The following is an 8,789-nucleotide window of genomic DNA, read 5'->3' on the forward strand; positions in this document are numbered from 1 at the left end:
ACAAACAACACTTGATAACAATGGTCCTCGTGTGAACCATCAAGACTCTGCAGTATTAATAGCCTTTCCTTTTGGAGAAGGACTATTTATTCTTACTCTTTTCCTTTCTTCAGGCTGGGTCTGATCGAATTGTTCATTGTGAGTAATCTCCATGGAGAATAAAGTTCTTATTCCTCTATGAAAATAATTCATTAATTCACCCTGTGAACTTTATGCAAAGAAACTCAGCCTTCTGCTTTCGCTGTTTGCTCCTTATTACTCACTGTTGAGTCTTGGTTCACCTTTGGACTTCTGTATGGCTCCTCCTACGTAACTGGATGATGATACGACTAAGCAAAGAGTGACTGGTAGCAGTACACAATATTATGCTTCTTCTGTGATTAAATCAGCCTTTTAGCAGAGATAGGAAGCTCTAGAGACCCGTGAACTTTCCTTTGAAAGACCAAGAGATGTCTGCTCATCACAAGAAGACAACACAATGACTCTACAGGTGACTGTGTGGCTTCTCTCAGCCCAGCACGGAAAAAGCCTTTTAGTATTTCCAAACCACAACAGCAGCCCACTCTCTTAGGCCTGCAAATCTCCTGGAAATATTTTTCTATCTGAAAAGACTGGGTAAAGGAGACTGTTATAGGGTGAGATTGAGCACCACGTAGAAGCCCAGTGCTGTTGGTGAGGGCTGAGCATTGCCCAGACTTGCAGCTTCCCCCCTTCTTTGACTGAGTTTATTCTGTAGTCTTTTTTGTTTCTGTGCATCCTAAAGCATACTGACAGGAGCCCGGAAACATTTCTGCTGGGCTCAAACCAACTGCAAAGCTGGGAGAGCCCAGAGGAATGGATCCAGGCTGATGTTGGGGAGGACACAGTCCTGTAGTTTTAGCTTGATGTTAAGTGGTGGGATACCCTCAAGGCTCATGAAAAGGGCCAATTTTGCTGTTTTTCCACACTTCCTACAGCCTGGAAGAACCAGGAGCCCCGTGACACCTTGGAGCACTCAAACCCTGAGGTCAAAATGCAGAAGTCAGCATCTCTTTCTACACGTTTCTATAGTGCTTACCCCTTAACCTTCCCAACAGGTGCTGCATCAATCCTATTGTTTGCCTGCTCATGGGTAGAGCTCGTCAGCTTCTTCTGGCATTATTTCTGCTGGTTATCGAGAATACATTTTGTCAAGGTCTCCACAAAGCAACCTGCCCTCAGTACATAGGGAGACCCAACTGCTCTCTGTTACAGTTTGTTTCTTTATACATTTTAATTTAGAGCACAGGTTGGTAGGCTATTTATCTGCAATCGATGAACTATAATTTCCCAAACTACCAAGGAAAAAAAAAGGTTAACTTAAGAGCATCTTGTATTTGCTTGGATTGCTGCTGTCTGTGACCACACAGGAGCAAAGACAAATAAAGAAATAACCTTAATTAACTGCAGGTTAAGCGCTGGGTTTACAGGCTCAAATTCCTGTGGCTTCTAAGCTCACGCTCCTACAAATTGTTACAGTTCTTTGCACATAGATGGGAGTCTGGGATGATCAGCATCTTGAGTTAAAGTGCCTTTAGGCTCCCGAACCTGTCCGTTCCGACCATCGCTCTCACAAAAGCCAATAAGCCTGTCAGTGTTGATTCAGCAACAGCAAGGCTCAGCACTCATGTCCCTGAGTTATACTACAAGACAAGTTGGCACCTGTGAAAAACAAAGGAAAATCTCCGACTGATTCCAGGGGGAGGTAATCCAAATGCTTATTAGCCAGCATCCTCCTGTGTGGCTTCACCAGTCAAAAATATGTCAAAACTAATTTAAAATGTGTATCATCAACATCATTGTTATTATTACTTCAATCGTGGCTCGGAATTGGGTTAGGAGAGAGCATCTCTGAACCTTATGGCTTAGCAGTAAAACGAGGGGAAATAACATAGGGAGTATGGACAGAGGAGGAGGTGTGAGCAAACGGGCTGACTCTGTGGGTTTATGTGATAGATGGTGGTTAATGGTGGTTACGGTTGCATCAGACCTGTGGGTCACTGGAAAAGTGAAAGAAAGTCCTTGGGGTGGGTTTGCAGAACGGCAGAAGGTGGTTTTGAGGATATTTATGGAGATAACAACCTAGAGCCGACAGAGCTGGCAAGAGGCCGGGTGAGCTGAGACCTTCTTTTCTCTTGCCAGCCAACGGTTCTCACTGTGGCCCAATGAGCTGAACCCTCCCTGCCGTGGAGGGTTCCCATCTCCATGGGAAATGAGATGGACCTCAGGCAAGATTGTCTGAGGCAGAGAATTTTTTGACCAGCATCACTTAAGAGCAAGTGAGGAACTGGGGATAAAGTCAAGGGAACGGGAAGAGGAGATAAGATCTGATGGAAAAGAGCACGGTTGTCCCTAAGCTACACCTTCCCCTTCTCTCCAAGCCCTGCCATCCAGCACAGCCATCCACAGCACTCAGTCCCAGCCCGTCCTGGGCATCTCTGTGGAAGTTCTCACTCAGGAACTTTGGAGGGATTAAAATTATGGAGTCCACTTTCCTTTGGGCTTGAGCCACCTTGCTGTCTGTAAGACGGCTTTATGCATTGCTTGCATCCTCTGTCTTCCATGTGCACCAAATGCAGCCGCATCATTTGAGAACAGTGGCAGCAAAAACAGCAAAGCGGAGAGTGAACAGAATTATTGCTTATTTCACGGAATCACAGAATGGTTTGGGTTGGAAGGGACCCTTAAGATCACCTCGTTCCAACCCCCTGCTATCGGGAGGGACACCTCCCCCTAGCCCAGGGTGCTCACAGCCCGTCCAGCCTGGCCTTGAACACCTCCAGGGAAAGACTCTCGTTCTCATTTTGAATTGGGTGCAAGTCTAAGTTTGCTGTTACATAACAAAACGCATTTAAAAGAAATTCCTTTTGAAAATACACTCCTGAACTTTTAAATCACTGTGATAATGCAGCCTAAGCCTGTGAACGCTCCAGTCTGGGAGGAAGCACAACAGCGGCTTTCGATGAGGACATGAATTTGTTATGACAGGCTAATTTTACAAACCCATGCCTGCCTTATGGCAGAATTATAAAGATACACATGAAGAAAGCAAAGCCCAGGAACCATGGAACGTATCGTGTCACTGGTGAGAAAATGTTCTCGCAGAGCCAACTCCCACGGGTCAGCCCAAGGCAGCACCCAGCCACCTCTGATAGCTCGGGGTGCACCGTGCTGTGTGCTCTGTGCATGTTTAGGCTGCTGTTTGATATGGGCCCGTGTGTCTGTGCACTGCGATACGAGCTGCTCCGTGTGAATAGCAGCAACGGAGAGATCTTGGGGGAAAGAGCAAGGAGAAGGAAAAAAGCCAATCCACCAGCCCCCCAAATAAAGCCTGAAACAATGGAAATCCTGCCTGGAACCTTCCTGCAGCCTCACTGTGCCTGAGCGGAGCTGACACTGTGCGTTAGCATCAGAGAGGAGTAAGTGGTCTCCTAGAAATAATCTCATTGCAGATATCCTCACTAATCCTCCAGCAGGAAGGGGCCGGAAGGCTTCTCTGGGTAGGGACGAAGGGATGACTGCAGATGGAGGGAGCAAAGGGACAGCCTGGAAACGCAAGGAGAAAACTGGAGAAGTGGAAGCCGAAGCGGAGGGACTGTGCAGGAGAGGGGGAGACAAGCTGGTGGCACGGAGTGACAGCCTCAGCCAGCATCACCAGGAAACAGGGGCTGTGGGAAGGTGGAGAGCAGGCAGGAGGGAGGAGAGCTCCATGGGGGTGACCTTAGTGGGGGCTCTTTGCTCCTGCAAAGCTTCTGCGAGCAGTGGTGCAGCAAAGTGGGTTTGAAGGAACCCACTGTGGATGGATGCCGAGGGGCGCTCAGCTCCTCACCACTGATTGCGCAGTGCCGTACGGCGGAGCGGCCAAGCAGCCCGGTCTGTGCTGCTGACAGGAGCTGCGGGTCAGGCGGTGGCTGAGGGAGCTGTTGCAGAGAGCTCCCAGCTCGCTGTCACTGCATAAATCTCTCCAGCCCGTCACTGATGGAAGGGTCTATGTGACAGGTGTCACCCATAAATCCCATTTAAATACATCCATTACAGAGCAGTGTATCACTCACAATCACCCATGAAATGTCTCTTTGGAGTCAAGAATCAGACAGGGCTGATTTAGGGCTGTTCTGCCCGTGTGATGGGATTAGCCAGATCTCACAGCCAGCAGCACACCCAGCGCCGGCCCGGCAGCGATGCAGGGAGCAGCAGCAGCCCCACGCACTGCTCTCCTGCAGCCTTGCTCGCATCGGAGCTGCTGCGAAACCGGAGCGTAAAACAGAGCCCAGACACTTCAGAACCCAGTTCCCACGGGTACACACGTGAGGTGACTGCAGTGCCCCACATAGTACACAGCCTCTCACTTTTGGTCATTCTTTCCACCTTTGCAAGTGGAGTGCAAGCAGCTTCCCACACACAGCCCCAGGCAGGCACACAACTTCTGCACAAGGCACGGACAGAAGGAGCCCTTTCTTAGGATGGGTGGTTCTCCTTTCTCCTGCAGAAGGGGCAGACAGCCTGAGGCATCAGCCTGCTCTGAATGGGGAACCTCGGTAAGGGTGTCTGTGTTCAACTCAGGATAACACGAGAGCGTTTGTGAGTTAAATGGGGCAGATCAAACAGGGAAATGCTCTTTGGGACGCACTGAACAGGTTGCCCAAGGAGGCTGTGGATGCCCCATCCCTGCAGGCATTCAAGGCCAGGCTGGATGTGGCTCTGGGCAGCCTGGTCTGCTGGTTGGCGACCCTGCACATAGCAGGGGGTTGGAACTGGATGAGCATTGTGGTCCTTTTCAACCCAGGCCATTCTGTGATATGATTCTATGGTGATGGTTGTTATTTAAGCCTTCACCAGACAGGAGTGATGCTGATCCAAGAGGCTGGGACTGTCCCAGTGGAGCGACTGCTGTGGGTACTTCAGGTAAAAGCAGAGAGAGAGGTGATCACAGCTCCAGTTTTGAGCATGACTGGCAGCAGCAGCTTCAAAGGAAGAAGAGAGGAGAGCAGTTCCAGACAGGCAGCATTCTACTGGCCCAATGAGGAGCTCCTGCCCTGCACACACAGTGGGGCTCAGCTTCCCTGTTATACACATCCTGTCCCTTTCAGAAACCTTCTGGCATTACAGCCTCAATGACACCTCTGCACTGAAGCTTAGTGAGCCCTCATATACAGCAGAGCAATGGAGCCTGGTGTGAGCAGCAGCCAAAGGTGGCCAACTTAGGTGTGAGTCCCCAGGGTTCTGCTCAGCCTTAGTTTGCCAGAAAGGTCCCTGGGGAGGAGCAGCCCCACTTCTCTTTGCCACGGAGCTCAGGATGGAGGAAGGGATGGAATCAACCCAAAGCAGGAGGAGCCATCGGGGATGTCAGGCAGCCACCTGAGGAGAGGGCGTGGGCGAAGGTAGGAGCAGAGCACTGTCACTTTTAATGAGGAGGGTGATTATGTCCCAGCAGCTGCTTGCAGATTAGAGCGAGGACTTGGTTGATGGGGGATAATTATCTCTCCCAGGAATGAGGAGATTCTGTGCTCCGTCAGGCAGCTCTGCATCCAGCATTGCCATCCCTGGGGGTGACCAATGGTATCTCTCTTCCCCACCTCAGTGGAGGGGAATTCCTGTCCTCAAAGCCACCGGAAGCATTTGCCTGCAGTCCATGGATTAAGCTGGTGCCTTACATCCTCAGCCCCATTCTGCTCTCCACAGGGTCCTGCCCTGGGCACCCTGCAGACAACCAAAATGCTCTGAGGACGGTGTGTCGGGATGGTGTGCACTGTGGGACACTGCAGGAGGCAATGGGAGGGAGGACCATCACCAGTGGATGTGACCAATGATTTACTTTTGGAAATAAAATATTTAGCTTCCAAAGAAAAAAAAAAAAACACCCCAAAATAGCGTTTCTCAGAAGAAATGCCATTCCCTTCAGTTTCATTAGCAATGCAAACTGAGATAGCAATCGTAGCTTACTGATAGCATTTCAGCTAGCTTTTATTAAGATTCTAACCCTGACTCCATAGGCAGCGTGTAATGTAGAATATGATCTTCCCAGCTTAAAAGCTGTAAGTGTATCGGCTCGTCTGCTGCCAGAAACTGAACAGAAAGGATCTTTTAATCATGCTTCCCGAGCAAGTTGTAGATGATAGATGATCTGCCTTTTTCGGCTGTAATTAAAGGAGGTGGACTTGATTAGCAGGGAGCACCTGGGCTGGGTCCCTGCTGGTGTACAAAGCAGGGCTCAGCCCCATGGCCACAGGGCCAAAGCAGCAGCAGTGCAGCTGGAGGGCCTCCTCCTGATTGGGATGCACAGACCATGCAGAGGTTATAATGGCGATCTGCTCACATTGCTGAGATCCCATACTGATGTCTGCATGGAAAATATCCTGCAAACTTCAGTGTTCCAAGGTTTGCCCAGGGAAGTGGTGCAGTTACCATCCCTGGAGATGTTCAAGGACTGTGGAGATGTGGCAGCTGGGGACAGGGTTAGTGGGCATGGTGGGTACGAGCTGACGGTTGGACTGGATGATTGCAGTGATCTCCTCCAACCTTAATGATTCTAGGAAAGTCTTCCTAAAATTATCTTGAAAAGGCTGTTGGTGAATCCAGGCTTTCATCACGTGGCCTTGCTTCTGGTGCAGGATGAACAGAGTGTGAGTACAAGACAGTGCCTATGGAGCATCTCCCCTGTGTCTTCTATCCAGCACCAGTGGTTAACAGCAAATTCTTCCTATTATGATTTTTATTCCTATAGAAGCATAGAAGGTTCTTGGGAAGGAGACCCTGAGGAGATGGCAGTAAGGAATGCATCAGGCAGAACAGAAGAGAGTGTGGGACAGCAGTGCTCTGACGTTCTGGGTTCTAATGACCCATGTCTTGTCCTTGGTTCCTTGCCCCTCAGCCTCCCAGGAGTGTGAGCTGCAGGCAGCGTACTCCATGGCATCTGGCTATGGTAGGTTAAAAACTATCCTGGGGTCAAAAAAAGAATGAATGCCTTGGAAAAATAAACAGAATTTCAGCAGTGAGTGGGGGAACCACGAGTTTTAATCTCATGTCACAGTGAGAGAATACACACTTTTCCCATCCGTATGCTGCTTGTTGACTTTCCTATGCTCTTCCAGTGCACTTCCAAACCTGCCAGGGAGACACCAGTCTTGCAAGATGTACTTTCCTTGTGTTTCAAACGCATAGGACTCTTCTCCAGGTTTTAGAGTTTGCTGTGCGCTGTGAAGCCAGAGGACACAGCAGAATTTGTTGTCCCTTTGCTATGAGCTGCCAAAGCAATGAGTCAAGGTAGAGCAGAAGAGTAGGAGGTGGTCTGAAACATAACAGAGAGAAACCACTTGATGAGTTCTGTTCCTTCTTCAGGGCTGGATTCCCATGCCCATGATGGGTCTGTTAGCGCTGACTGGTAGGCGTAATTGGCAATGCCTGATTAAAATGCTTTTAATTACAACACTCAAATTATGGTTTTACAAAACAACACCATTTTGCTTGTCTGAAAGCTGAGTATTTATTACTCTCTAACTGTCAAATATTAGCTAAGCACCAGCAACACCCCTTGGATTTCTCTCCAGGAGATTGGGTGATCCTCTGCTACCAGCAGGCTAAGAATCACAGAATCATAGAATGGTCAAGAAATCAGGAACTAAAGGTGCACAGTAAATAATCTTAATTGTTGCATCTTTCCTGGTGTGCTCCTCCATCTATCTGGGGTTCTCTCATCTGGGCTCTCTTAGGTCCCATCTCCCCTGGGCATATGGGGATTCACCAGCTCTGGCTCCAGCAGGTGAATTCTTGCTGAGTGTCCCAGGTGCCCTCCTGTTTGAACATCCCAAATGACATCTCCCCCCACCATTTGCCTCCTTTGCAGCAGCACCAAACCTTGCAAATCACAGTTTCTCCATGTCCCCGGCTGTTTGATTTGAAATACGTGGCCAATGGGCACTGGAAAAGCAAAACTGGACTTCCTACAAACTGCTAAAAGGATTATGTGCCTCATCTCCAGCCTGAGAGGTCAGGATGTCATTGAAATCACCAAGTCTTGTAGAGGTTATCAATTGGAAGGAGAAAGAGCCCCAAAGAGAAATGGGAGTGCTGAGCTGTGATGCCACCAACAGAGGGGATAGGGGTCAACCGTGCAGCTTTATACTGTCTAAATCTAGAGTGTTTGGCTGGCTTTTTTTCCTTCTCTTCTGGTGCAAACACACCAACCTGCACAACTCAAAGGGGCCCTCTCCATACAGGTCAGGAATTGCGGGGCTTCCCAGCAAACACCCAACCTGCTCTCGCACGACCAACACAGGGCCAGGCAAGGAAGCCAGGAGGTGCCAGGGCAGGCAGAGCGAGCAAGAACGTCAGCCTGCAAAGCCATCCAAACAGGACACCAGAACAGCCCTGCCACCCCAGCCCTTCAGAGGCAAAGCTGACTTATGTCCCTCTTTCAGTGCACATCAGATCCCTGCTGACCCAGAAACACTGCAGGACGCAGTACGATGCCCCCACTGAGAAGAGGGCTTCCTGCAGCTGTATGACTCCTGTAAGCAATCTTTGGATAGGAGAACAATTAGCTCACCATTTCTAGGTATGACAGCATCTGATTTCAGCGAGGGAAGGGGTTGGGAGAAAGAAGGGTTTACATTTGTGAGGCTGCTGTGTGGGGGTTGGAAAAACATGTGCTTTGCAAATTCCTCTTATTATGTTCAGTGAAATAAGCTCTTAGCCTCTTTGGCATCTGACAAGAAACGTTCTGTCAGGAAACCATGGATGTATTTTCTGCCTCTGTAACGCACACACACACA

This window comes from Gallus gallus, chromosome 20, assembly GCF_016699485.2.
Source record: "Gallus gallus isolate bGalGal1 chromosome 20, bGalGal1.mat.broiler.GRCg7b, whole genome shotgun sequence".
Classification (NCBI taxonomy): domain Eukaryota; kingdom Metazoa; phylum Chordata; class Aves; order Galliformes; family Phasianidae; genus Gallus; species Gallus gallus.